Consider the following 15,185-nt stretch of genomic DNA (forward strand, 5'->3'; position numbering starts at 1 on the left):
CTGTTGCATCAACATGTTTTGAGACGCTAATGCATACATACCGGCCATTTTTGAAAAAGAAATTCAAAAATTTAAAGGATGTGAACAGTTATAGCGAACTACGAACTGTGTTTAACTAATCAATGAATAGGTATAACGAACTGTGAATAGTGTAGCGAATCAAGTCTTAACAAAGTTAAAACTGATTAGTAACGAAGTACCTTAACGAATGAGGTGAGTGTTTTAGCGAATCAAAAGTCAACTTAACGAGTCAACTTAACGAATCACAAATAAGGTTAACGAATCACCCAAATGGCGAAACAGATAACGAATGAGATGAAGGTTTAACGAATCACAAGTCAACTTAACGAATTGACCAAACGAATTGACCAAGTCAACTTAACGAATTGACCAAACGAATTACAATGGATTAGTTTAGCGAATCAGATGATAATCAGTAACGAATCGCCAACATAAACTTAGCGAATCACTAAGGAATGCTTAGCGAATCAGCTACAGTGGATTAGCGAATCACACTATAGCGAATCAGGTTGTTACAACCGTTTGTAACAAACTCTGACACCTTATGCCACGTGGCAAAGGTTGTTATGACACAAATCCCAATAAGAACACGTGTCACACGAATCAGTTAATCTAGTTAACGAACTAGATAACACGAATCAATAACTCACACGAACTAGCTAACGAACAAGGTAGCGAAGTAACACTGTTGATAACGAATCACCAAGAAACATATAGCGAATCAACAGGAAGAAGATAACGAATCAAGTTCATCTTCAAATCTTCAAATCTTCAAACTAATTTCCAGAAATTATGAAGATTAACCCAGAAAGCCAGAAATACCAAATTCGTAATACAACCTCGTTACTCAACCAAATTGCGCAAATAACCAATCAAAATTCTCGTAAACCAATTCCGAATCCAATATACATATCCTCGTAATTGATTAACACTTTAACCAAATCAAATTCACCAAAAACAAACACCCTGTTTCGGACTTAAACCGAAACCAAAACCAGATCACTCAATTCCAATTCAAACCTCAATTCCTCTTAACCACACCTATCCATACCTTAACCAACACGAATTTCATTCAATCCGTACATAATTCAACCAAAATAAACTCAAATTGATTCAAAATCAAACAAAACCGAAAAACTTAATAATAATAACAATAACAATAACACTTAAAACACCAAATCAAGTGTAAAGAGCACCAACAGCTCTGATACCACTTGTTCGATCCCGGATTAACAGTCGATAACAATAAAACAGATCTCAGATCTGTAGATTATCCAATTACCACTATTAAAGATCTAGCTCATAATTAACCTTGATTTAATGTTATGTATGTGTATATATTATCAATAATGTTAAGATGAAGCTTGAGAGAGAGTAATTACTCAAGATTTTTCTCTATAAACTTATTATCTCAAAACTTTTTTTTTACAAGTGAACAGTTGTTCACTATATATAGAAGGCGACCTGGTTCGCTAACATCCCCTAGCGAACCAGCTTCCCCTTCGATACATAACTTAACATAACGAACCACCCCCTGATTCGTTAACATCCCCTAACGAATCAGGAGGGAATATATTATAATGTCTTAGTTCGCTAACATCCCTAGCGAACTAGACTTAACCTTAACGAACTAGTCTTAGTTCGCTAACATCCCTAGCGAACTAGACTTAATCTTAACTAACTAGTTAAATATAAACATTAAATATTACATTAATTATCAAATAAACATTAACGATAAATACAAAGACTCCAGACGCAAAACCGTGCACTAACAATTAATAATTATTTCTTATATGTAATTCAGATGTCTAATGAGCACAATCGCGAAAATGAGCACAATCACGAAAACGAGCACAATCACGAAAATGAGCATAGTCACGTAAATGAGCACAATCACGGAAACGAGCATAATCATGAAATTCATAATCAAGAAAATCGCCTGAATATGAATGCTATTGAAAATATGATAGCTCTGAAAATCACCGAAGCAATTCCTTTAATTGTTGATGCTATTAGGCAACCCGTTTCTGTAATTAGGCTTAAGACCGAGAGTAATAAACGTAAGTCTAACAATGAGGCTAGTCATAGCGTGAATGGAGGAAATAGCAACCCCCATTACCCAAAAAGTCAAAATTTCATGGTTGTACTTACAAAGATTTCTTGGCTTGTAAACCTACTGAATTCTCTGGAAATGAAGGACCTATTTCAGCACTACGATGGTTAGAGAAGACGGAAGCTATAATAAGAATCAGTAAATGTGCTGAAGAAGATAAAATAATATATGCTTCTAACCTCTTTATTAATGAAGCAATGGAATGGTGGAACATGATCCTCCAGTCAAAGGGAAGTCACATAGTCTATACTATGACCTGGGAAGAATTTAAAGAAATAGTAGAAAGAAAATTTTGTCCTCCTCATGAAAGAGAAAAGATTGCTACTATGTTCTTAAACCACAAGATGGAAAGTGTGAAGTGTCGTGAGTATACGACAAAATTCTTCGAATATGCAAGAATGGTACCGGCTTTGGCTTCGCCAGAATCAGTAGTAATTTCTCGTTATATTTGGGGATTAGTAAGTGAAATCCGCGATCTAGTAAAGTCAGCTAGACCTCAGACTATTGAAGAAACAGTTGAGCTAGCTAATACCATGACAGACAGATTAGTCCGAACCCAGGAAGAAAATAAAAAGAAAGATCTAGCCCAGAAGATTACCCAAGAATTTCGGAAGAAAGGAACATGGCAATCTTATGCTCATCCTTTATGTAAAATTTGCAGAAAAAGGCATTCAAGGAGATGTGCTTTTAAGAAAACTAAGTATTGCAATTATTGCAAAATGGCTGGACATACGGATGAAGAATGTAGGAAAAAAGAAATTCGTGTTTGCTACAATTGTGGAGAACCTGGCCACATCCGTCTAGAATGTCCAAAGTTGATAAAGGCGTCTGATAACAAAGCAAAGAACACATATGGGCCTAAGAAGAATGCACGAGCTTTTCAGCTTACTGGTCAAGAAGCAGCAATGATTCCAGACGTCATTGCGGGTACGTTCCTAATCAATAACGTTTACGCTAAAGTATTGTTTGATTCCGGAGCAAATCAAAGTTTTATAAACACGAAGTTTTTCCAAGCCTTAAATCAACCACTAACCAAACTTAATCAATTCTGCACGGTAGAAATGGCCGATGGGAATCCATTCATATTCATGAAGTACTTCAAGAAGAAAACATAAACTTACTAGGCTACAAGTTTAAAGCAAATTTACTCCCAATGAATTTGGCTGGATTAGATGTTATATTAGGAATGGACTGGTTAGCAGCCAATCAAGCTCGAATCCTATGTAATACAAATTCTATTGAAGTCCGCATGCCAACGGGAAAACTCATTACCATTCAAGGAGATAAATTGCTCAAGCCTAGAAAGTTCATATCAGTAATGAAAGTGGCAAGCTATTTAAGGAAACAAGGCGTAGCATATATGATTTCTGTAATCATTAGCTCCAAATGATGAGAGCTAAAAGAAATTCCGGTAGTATCGGAATATTCTGACGTCTTTCCAGAAGATTTACCTGGACAACCGCCTGATCGTGAAGTTGAATTTAGAATCCATATAATACCAGGAGTAGCACCAGTTGCTAAAGCACCATATAGATTAGCGCCAACAGATATGTTAGAATTAAAGAAGCAATTAGATGAATTGCTAGAAAAATATTTTATACGACCTAGCTCATTACCCTGGGGAGCACAAGTGTTGTTTGTCAAAAAGAAAGATGGGTCAATGCGAATGTGTATTGATTATAGAGAATTGAATAAAGTCACAATTAAGAATCGGTATCCCTTACCAAGAATTGATGATTTATTTGATCAACTCCAAGGAGCTCGATATTTCTCTAAAATTGATTTACGCTCAGGATACCACCAATTAAAAGTCCAAGAAGAAGATATTCCTAAAACAGCTTTTAGAACAAGATATGGTCATTATGAGTTTACAGTCATGCCATTTGGTTTAACCAATGCACCAGCTGCATTTATGGATATGATGAACCGAATATGTAAACCATATTTGGATAAATTTGTAATCGTTTTTATAGACGATATACTCATTTATTCCAAAACTAGTGAAGATCATGTCAAACATCTTCATACACTTTTGACACTATTGAGGAAAGAGAAGTTTTACGCTAAATTCTCAAAATGTGAGTTTTGGTTACAGGAAGTATAGTTTCTAGGACACTTGATTAACCATAAAGGTATTCACGTGGACCCTGCTAAAATAGAAGCTATTACAAAATGGGAAATTCCTAAGACTCCTACAGATATTCGAAGTTTTTAAGGATTAGCAGGATATTATAGACGTTTCATTCAAAAATTTTCCCGAATAGCAGTTCCGTTAACCAAGTTAACGTGTAAGAATGTCAAGTTTGAATGGGGACCTAAGCAAGAAGCTTTTGTAACTTTGAAGCAAAAGTTAACAAATGCCCCAATACTTGCACTACCAGAAGGAACTGAAGATTTCACAGTTTGTTGTGATGCTTCTAAATCAGGATTGGGATGCGTACTAATGCAACGTGAAAAAGTTATTGCTTATGCATCTAGACAATTAAAGAAGCATGAAAGGAATTACACAACACATGATTTAGAATTTGGTGCAATAATTTTTTCCCTAAAGATCTGGAGACACTATCTATATGGTAGTAAGTTTACTGTATTCACAGATCATAAAAGTTTAAAATATATTTTTGGGCAAAAAGAGCTTAACATGAGGCAAAGACGCTGGATGGAAATTCTTAAAGACTATGATTGTGAAATCCAATATCGTGAAGGCAAGACTAATATAGTAGCCGATGCATTAAGCAGAAAAGAGCATGAGAAACCTAAAAGAGTACGAGCCTTAAGGTTAGAACTTCAAATCAATCTAATTGATGAAATAAAGAATGCTCAGAAACAAGCAATAGAAGAAAATAATATTGCTGATGAGAAAAGAAATGGTACCATTGATCTACTTGTCAAAGGAAATAATGAAATTCTCCGAATGGGGAACAGGATCTGGATACCAATCATAGGACAATTACGAGAAAATATTCTCGAAGAATCCCATAAATCCAAATACACAATGCATCCTGGAAGAGATAAAATGTATCAAGATTTGAAGAAAATCTATTGGTGGATAGGAATGAAAAAGGACATAACTAGTTATGTTTCAAAATGTTTAACTTGTTCACAAGTTAAAGCAGAACATCAAAAGCCATCATGATTCCTTCAACAATTAGAAATGCCAGAATGGAAATGGGAATTTCTAACAATGGATTTTGTTACCAAATTGCCTACCACGAGAAGAGGTAATGACACAATCTGGGTAATTGTGGATAAATTAACAAAATAAGCTCATTTTATACCAATGAAGGAAACTTTTATAATGGAACAATTATCTAAGATGTATGTAGACAAAGTTGTCTCATTACATGGAGTTCCATTATCCATTGTGTCGGATCGGGATAGCCGTTTTACTTCTCATTTTTGGAAAAGTTTCCAAGTAGCTATGGGAACAAAATTAAACTTGAGCACAGCATACCATCCACAGATTGATGGTCAAAGTGAAAGGACCATACAAACATTGGAAGACATGCTAAGAGCACGTGTAATAGATTTTGGTGGAAATTGGGATGACCGTTTACCACTAATAGAATTCTCCTATAATAACAGTTCTCATACAAGTATTAATGCTGCCCCATTTGAAGCACTTTATGGAAGAAATGGCAGAACTCCAGTATGTTGGGCAGAAATAGGAATAGGGGTCGAGGGCTAGGGGTCGAGGTCTGTAACAAAGACCCATTTTATCGTATTCTTAAGACCATGAAGTGACCCTATTGTAAGTAACCGGGTTTGATTCAGGAGGAGTCTCATGGGTCTCAAGTATTTCATGAGTCTTGCCCGGTATGCTCGCCCCTAGCCGGAACCCGCTACTCAATAGAAAATTGGTACAATTTCATGTTTCCCCTCCCTAACTTGTTAAATGCATATTTGTCACACCACAAAATCGTTAACTTGGCAACAGAAGACTTAATTATGTTAATTTGGGCGATGACAGACATGCATAGTTCTATTTTAAATTACAAGTCCAACTATTATTCATTCAAACATACAACGCCATTTTCCCGAATCTTTCATGAAGCATCCATTTTATTCTTTTACTTGAAAAGTATGTTAAAATAATTATGTCAACACGAATGTTGGTAAGTTTCTCAATTAAAAACCGGGATGTAACATTTCTCGACTTTACACCCCTTTATTCATCATTCTTATCAATGATAATTTTCATTATTCACCATTCTTTTCAATGGGAATTTAATTTCCACTTTTCCAAACATAGTTATATAGTTCTTAAAAAACGTGTTAGTTGTAAACGAGCAAAGAGTAAAACACATGTATGACTACCATTATGATCAGTGGCGGATGTACCTTAATATAAGGGGTAGCCTCCGCTAACCCTTAACTTCTCAATGGTAATGTAAAAAAAATATTTTAGGTCGGTTTTCGTGTTTCGTTACCACTGAAAAAAATAACGTTACCCCTATGCGTTTTAAGCTCAACCAATTCAAAAATTCAACCCAACTAAAGCCCAAACAAAGGTGTAAAGCCGAAATCAATAAAACTCATTAACCTTTAAAATAATATATGTTACACTTAAAATATATATACACTTGTTGGACGATATTTTAGGTCTCACAAATGCTCTATTAAAACATCTTCAAAAAAAAACTCAAGACTTGTTAGAAGCGTCTAAGCTGTTAAGCGGAACAAACGGAGCAATGAATAAGACAAAACGGGTTTGACATGTTCATGGATAGAGTGACATCTTTTTGTGAAAAAACAAGATTAAAATGCTACATATGACGGAAAGTTATGGTAATCAACAAAACCGAAAAAATATCATTACTAATCGATATCAATTTGAGGGTTGAAGTTTTTAATATCATTTTGGATATGCAAATTTAAGAACTTGGAATTAGATTTAGTGAGATCTCAACTAGTTTGATATAAAATATTTCCGGTTTAAATCCTTATTCATCATTTTCTAAGTTTGACATATCAAAGATAGTGACATTTTCTGATATGTATCCGAATGCCTTTAGCAATGAAGAAAGATGGTGTATTTCGGGTGATCTTACGACATTTTATCATACTTTAAATGAAGATGATATATTTGCAAAAAATGAGTTGAATGTGTGACCTTGCTCGTGTAATGGTGGAAACCGGAAAATACGCCACTGTTCTTTTGGTTTATCGTATATTGAACCTAGCGTTGGTTTTACCGCTTACAATCGCGACCGTTGAAAGATGTTTTTCTAAAATGAAGCTTATCAAGAAGGATTTGCGCAATCGAATGGGTGATGAGTATTTAAACAATGCTTTAATTTGTGTGGTCGAAAGAGAAACTCTTGATAAAGTAACAAAAGAGGATGTAATGGCTCGATTTCAAGCTTTTAAAAACCGAATGAAAAATATGCAGCTCATGTGTTTAAATTTATTTATCACTGTGTTTCTATTTTTGTTTGGTTTACATTGTAGTAAATACAGTTGAATTTTTTTTTTGAACGTTACCCCTAACATTTGATTCTAGATCCGCTACTGATTATGATAAACCTGATGCATATCAAAATCAAAATATTCCCACCTTTTCAACCAGAGCGACTGGAAGAGTCGGGGGCGTCGCCCCCGATAGATCTACCAATATTATTAGGCTCTTTCTCTCTAGGTTAACGGTTTTTCCTTTCATAATGACTCATTCCATTTAACACAATTTGTGAAATATATAGCCCTTAGTTTACATATCCCCCCCCCCCCACAAACAAACAAAAACATCTATAATCATTAAAACGAGGGGATTTACGAGAAAACTCACTTTTCCGTCAGCTCAGATAACATTCAAGTGTGATAATATGTCAATCAACGTCAAGATCTTATTAACATTTATCCAAATGATAACCGGATTCCTATGTTTAATACCAAGTATATTAACCCATAAACATAGATACAAATGAAATCTTATCCTAAGTTAATTTATTAACCTCACATGTCTTATTTAATATAACTCTAATAACTAAATTACAAACTTTTATTGTTTAGAAAAAATCTTAATTGAATCAAACGTTTTAAAATATCTTATAAATATATTGGAACATAGTTTCAAATAATCGTTGTAAGACTAATATATGCTTTCGAAACTAAACTTTGACGTTATTTAATAAAAAAGTATATGTATTGATTTTAAAATATAATATTATTTTATTTATAGACGCGTGTTTGAATTCTGACAAATATATTATATACCATTTTTTTTACAAAACATAATATATAATCGTTATTATTATTTATACTGAAACGTGTTATATTAATATTTTTAATATAAAAATTTTGTTTTCATATTTTAAATAAACATTTACATCTTCTAAAAGTATATTTATTTTTAATATTAATGGTGGTCACTATCCGGGTAAACTATTTCAGTCAAAATATCGTGTATATATACAAACACGAAATCATCCAAGTTTCGATTGCACCATTTTTAGCACACGTTGTCGGGAATTTATATTGGTTATTCACTTCTATACTCTTGCCTTTAACGCTCGTTTGTAAACAAACTATAGTTAAAATAATCATTAACCACATTTTAATTTCCAAACTATACTTAGGGGGTATTTAGAATTGCTTATTTTCAACAACTTATAACTTTTTGAAAAGTAATAAGGTGTTTGGGATTGCTTAGATTGTGAGAGGAAAAGTTTCATAAGTTACAATGTTGTAACTTATTAACTTAATAAATACTTATAAGGAGGTAAAATAAGGAATTCCAAACACCCCTTTAATAACACTATTTAAACCAATATATCAAATTCTAACTTTAACAAACTTTAAGAGATAAAAGTTATACCCTCTCGTGTGCGGTTCACGTCTAAAAATCTACTCATATCCCACATGCAATGTGATCCGGATATATCAACACATTAGTTTTTGTATAACAAACATTTCTTCGGTCTCAGATCGTCCATGCAACAACTCGAAAACCTACATGTAACCCGTTTTAAGGAACTATTTTCGTTCTAAAATCTGACCAGAACTCTCCATCTAGACATCTGATGATCGATTCCTTAGCTGAAATCAAATATCTATGTGTTAGGAAGGCTCATCGAAAATTTCAGCTCAATTCGACAGTCAGATCTCCGGGAATCTACATTTCTTTAGAGCCGCGTTTTCAAAATCCGCCTAGCGAGCTGAACATGAAAACAGGTTTAGAAACCCAACCTAATCAAATCCAATCCTTATCTCCGCCGTTCAAAATGGTTATCAATGGGTTATGAACCCTCTATATAAAAATCAAGACGATCAGACCGTTAGATCTTACGTTATAAACCAATCTTTAAGAACATGCAAGACTAATACAATATGTCCAGATTTTAAAACATGTTTTTAACACACTTAAGCTCAACATTAGGAGGATCGGAGCTTACCATTGAGATCGGGACGTCGAAAAATGGTTCCGGGTAAAAGACCGGCTTCGGCAGCCACCGGACCACCGCGCCGGACCACCACCGGCCACCGTGCACCACTGCCTGCCGCCGGCCACCTCGCTGGAATCCTCTAACCTCTTTCTACCTTTCTCTCTCTAAAATACAGAAATATCATGTTAAAATGAATGTTAAGTGGGGTGACCCACCTTATATTGGTGTGGTTTGAAAGGAGTTTTACGATCGCGTTTCGGTCTCTCGCTTCAATGAATCCGCTACTTCAAGTTCCATTATATTTCCCAAATATATCTCGTCAAAATATTTATTCCGTTCCTGACTTAAAATTGTCTCGTTATCTTATTTTTTCTGCTAATAAATTATTAACTATCGTTACCCGGTGTCGATTCCACGTTACTTCGAACTTAATAACACTAGCGTCGTTGTTTTTCCCAAAAATAACTCTTCCAAACTTACAGTGTCTATTCAATTTAAATTTATCCAAATAATACATCTCAAATACGGCGATAGTATTAACTTTTACAAGCTCATCGGTATATGTGCTTTAACAAACATGTTCAAAAATACTAATTTGTATTTTCCCAGTTCGTTATAACTCATAATTGAGTCACGTTTTCGTCGGCGTTCTTTCTTTTCAATTCTCTATAGTATTCAATTGGATTCAACCTTGTAAATTTTTTCAAATGTCGGGTTGAGCATTCACATGTTTAATCGAAAACGTTTGTTTCTTCTTAACTTATCACCAAAATTTCGTAATTCCGTCTGACTTCTCGCGCGTCTTAATATATATATATATATATATATATATATATATATATATATATATATATATATATATATACTAGTAGGAGAGCCCGCGCTTTGCGGCGTGGAGGCAACGGGAATTCAGTTTGTAGCATTTCGGTTCGTTATGGTGCCAACATTGGATATGCAAGTTTTTTAGATCTTTGTTTATAAAAGCAAAAGTTATAAAATCTTTGGTTGCGAATAAAACTATATAGAAAATACGGGTTTAGATTGTGGTAATGCCGTTTGCAACTTTCTAAACAAACTTATGGAAGCGGGATTCGACTGGTAGCATACAATGAATATGGACTACCAATTTCGTTATAATCAGTTTGAAATTGAAACAACCATGTAACACATATGCTTAGAAGACAAAAGAAATGAGCAAATATGGTATTCGTAATTGCTATTAGTTAAAGTTTCGTATGTACAAATAAGTAACAAAGTAAATTTCTACTGACTGAGTATAACTCATATATGATTGTAATAACGAATGCTTGCTGTCTCTCAGGTAAATATCCGCAACTCATTGCAAACTAAAAACATATGCATAGTAGACCATGATGCACCAATCTACACTAAAACATGTAGAATACACCTAGTACAACATGTAACCTGATTAAAGCTTTTGCATAATGATTCAACGAATTGATTGGAGAACTAATTTGTAAATAAAACAAGTTAGAATCGATGGAGAACTAATTTGCAAATAAAACAAGCTAAAGTCTGACCATGTCATTTCATTCTAAAATCAATCCAACACATTTAGAGTGACATTAATATTATTAGAATATATGTAAGTTACCATCACCAAGGGCATATACTATAGAATTACATGTCTCATGTAAATGTTCGCAGAGTTGTGGCTTTATGAATGTGGGGTAATTATACTATCAACCACGATTGAGAGTTAAATAACTTTGGTACCCACTATGGTCGAAATTCAAAAATAATTGTCAGATGTGAAGCATGTGGTTCCTGCATACCCGCAACGTTACCAACCTAGTGTGTGAGCCCACGCTTTGTGGTGGGTACGCGTGAACTAATAGCAAAATAATAAACGAACTACATAATTGATTCAAGTTATTTATGGCTTTTTGCATACATGATGAAAAGAAATATAAAACAAAAAATATTAATACAAAAATAATAAACACCAACTATCTTGAAAAGCTTCTGACCTCGTAGTTATAAGAATAATTTAGAATCATTGAAGTTATATTAAATTATAATAGAGATGCAGGTTATGATATACAAAAGGATTATAAACTAAAATCAATTTACTGAATAGCAAAACTAAATCAAAATTCCAAAAATTTCTACGTAAAATCATAATAATGAAAGCACGGTAGATCATTAGATTAAACGCAATCAATGAATAATGTTGACCCAAAGCATTTCATATAGGTGGTTTGGGTTGGTTTGAAAATTATACGGGTTGGTTTATACGGGTTGATTTGGGTAAGATATTTAACTAAAAGAGTCAAAGGGTTCTCTTGAAATTCCACCTTTTATTTTCAGGTCAAAAGAGGTTGTCAAGTTTTAGATGCATAAAGCACGGGGATAACATTGATCCGCCACGATGAACAGTAGACGATTTAGAAGCATCACGCGATTTAGAGCTCATTGTCCTCACGTATCAAGTTGTTGATGGTGGAAGATCAAGAAAGACAACGCTGCTGTAACCATACCTGATGGAAGTGATGACATGCAAAAGAGAAACATTTGTACTTGTTTCTAGTAATATCTTCAGCGGAAGAAGTCGAGCTACGTGTTGTTTCTTATTAGAGAGAAAGAAACCCAGCCATGTGTTTATGATGATCAGGCGATACTTAGTTTGTACATTCCGCGACACGCTTTGTACATTAATAAATATTTGAATTGTGAGTGGAAGCAAATAATGGTTTTTAAAATATATAATAAAAACTTTATATAGTCAAGCCATTAGTCTGTTTATGACTCATTTAGCCCGTTTACAAGTTGATTACAGCCCGTAAACCCGTTTACCTCGTTTAACTATAGTGTAATCTCTACACTCAATCTCATTCCAAATCATCAAAAGCTACATGAAATTAACCTGAGTAGCGCCTCTATGATCTTTATGTTTTATGGTTCAAGTTCCAATCTTTCATCTTTCAACATATCAACATCTAGGGCCCCCCTGCATTATCAACAAATATGTAACGGAGTGTGTTAAATTTCGTATCCTATGAACAAGTCATTTAAGCATTTACTTGTAAACAGGTTATCTCATGGTTTGACTTTTGAAGGGTCAAACTGTTTAAATAAAGAAGTGTAGTTAAAAAGAAAAGTTCTAACTGGGGACAACTCAAAAAAAGCTAAACCATTCAAATGGGTCAAAAGTACCCATAGCGCATTTACAGTTCATAAAACCTTGTCATCATCGAAAAATTTTTAAATACTATTCAAATAATAAAATTAAAAAAAATCTGACAAAAGTATGACTTAAACAGTTTTGTCAGAGGTGTGCACGAAACCAAAAGAACTGAACTATAACCAGAATAATTGTATCGAAATGACTGAACCCAATGAAAAACAACTGTTTGGTTTTATGTTTTCAAAAAATCCTATTTTTTGTTTCATTTTTAGTTTGGTTGTCAAACATAAACAGGAGAAACCAATTTTAAGTATTTATAAGAAACTAACAAAAGGTGTAACCCAAAAAGTTTAGGTCTAAATGTCTTATAATCAAATAATCATTACTTAACAAAAAAGTTTAGGCACAAAACGTTCAAATTGTGAACGGGCCTGATTGATAATAACAAAAGTTCAGATGGTTCCAATCTTATGGTTTCAATATTTTTCTTGCTTTTAATTTTTAAATTAAGCATTAAAAGTTCATACCTTTTGAAGAGTCATGTCATTTGTGTATTGTGTTTTTTTGTCAATAATGAAACTGCTCATATCAGCAATGGTGCCATTGGCTTCCAATTTATCATAACAAACATCTGGAATGGACGTTGATGGGTAAATCTATGAAAAGATAGAAAATGCAACCTCAAACCAGAAATATAATTGCATGAACATACTTTCTGATCATCTAGACCGACGATTAGAATGCTAGTCATTATTGAAAAAAAGCTTTAAAAACCCATATTTGCATTCGAGTTTTAACCAAATCTGATAAAACACATATTCAACAGTAATCAGAATCATGTTTTATAGACACTATATTTAACAAATTAATTTATGAAAAAGATGAATTACCCGCTTCATAAGAGGCATCATAAAGACCCCTGCTCATCATTGCAAGCGTTCGCCAAGCCAAAAGTAATTATTTCAGAATGAACCTCGAGTAAACAAGATGGAAAGATAATGAGATCTTACACTGATAACCAATAATTTTCTAGAATTTGCGCTTAAGATTTACCTCAATCAAACATGTGAATACGTTAAAACTTAATAGATCCTTTGATGTTTTGTTGTTTCTGCATAAGTTCACGGACCTGTCTTTCAGCATGCCCGTCAGTGATGAAGAAAACCATAGGAATTGTGAGTCACCATCACCGGCTACAAAACCAAAAACCCGACTCATTTGAAAGCTTTGTACAATGGTGAGTTTAGCTTGTGTGTCGGATGTTTTAAAAACCAGAACAAGAACACAACCAGATGCTGCACATCTGACTCAATCCGATGTTCCATCTAACAACTAACTGTATTACTTTTGAAGTTGTAGGCCATCAACAATGTGATCTGCAGATGCAATACAAAAGTGAAACCATCGAAAACAAATGCACATAATTCAAAAAAAATATTGCTTATATTGTTCATTAACTATATCCAAGTTTTTGAATTATTTGGAATCGTTGTCAACAGAAAGATAATAAAGAAGGAAAACAAATTGATCATCGGGTATACCACAGCATCTGGCAAGTAAGTTTTGTTGTTAGAGCGATTGAAGGAATCGATCTGAATAAACAACATTATATAGACGTTAAAAATTAACTGAATATATCATGTTATATAACAATATAAACATTAACTATAATAACAGAATGCTAATCATATAAATATTAACAACTAATTAAATTAATAATCAGGTATAAATTTCAAATTTAACAATATAAACATTAACTATAATAACAGAATGCTAATCATATAAATATTAACAACTAATTAAATTAATAATCAGGTATCAATTTCAAGTAAAAAAAAGATGTTAAAAGTTCCGGCTTTAGGTTTTCTTCTAGGTTCTTTACATACCCATAAAATCAACAAAGTTAGGAAAATAGTGTATATGCATAACAATCTACTGGTTATCAAATTAATAGCAAATTAGAACAAACATGAAAACCCTTAGCTTGAATCCTAAAAATTGATAAAAGTTATGTTTTTAATTTTGTTAAACTAAAATCGCACCTCACTAATGTTACATGAGACAAAAGTGACTGAAGAAACACTAACCAGACCCCGGACAGATTACTGGTAACCTGGGGGTTGGATAGCTGTTTCCCACGAGGGGTTAGACCCTTGGAAGATGGTTCTTCTGATAACCTGCAAAACAGACACCGTGAGCTCGTCACTGAGAAGGGGGGGGGTTCCTCCTTGTGACCACACTCCGGCGTGAGAATCAGACTAGATTGCTCTTTAAATATAAAAGTATATTAAGAGATTGCTAGAGCAGATATCAGGTATATTCTGATGATATAAGATAATGTAATGTAATAATGTGTTTAGATGATCATACCATTTGGGGTATTTATAGCCGAAGGTAGGTTTCCAAGGAGGTATGGCCGGCTGCAACAGTGTTCCTGTTCATCAACAGTAGCCTACGCACGTGCCCTGCTGGTAGTTGGTGGGTAGGCAGCGGCTGATAGTGACCAGGCCTGCTGTATACT

This window comes from Bidens hawaiensis, unplaced genomic scaffold, assembly GCF_021521415.1.
Source record: "Bidens hawaiensis isolate Kalapana, Puna unplaced genomic scaffold, B.hawaiensis_p1.1 tig00001842_1, whole genome shotgun sequence".
Taxonomy (NCBI): Eukaryota; Viridiplantae; Streptophyta; class Magnoliopsida; order Asterales; family Asteraceae; genus Bidens; species Bidens hawaiensis.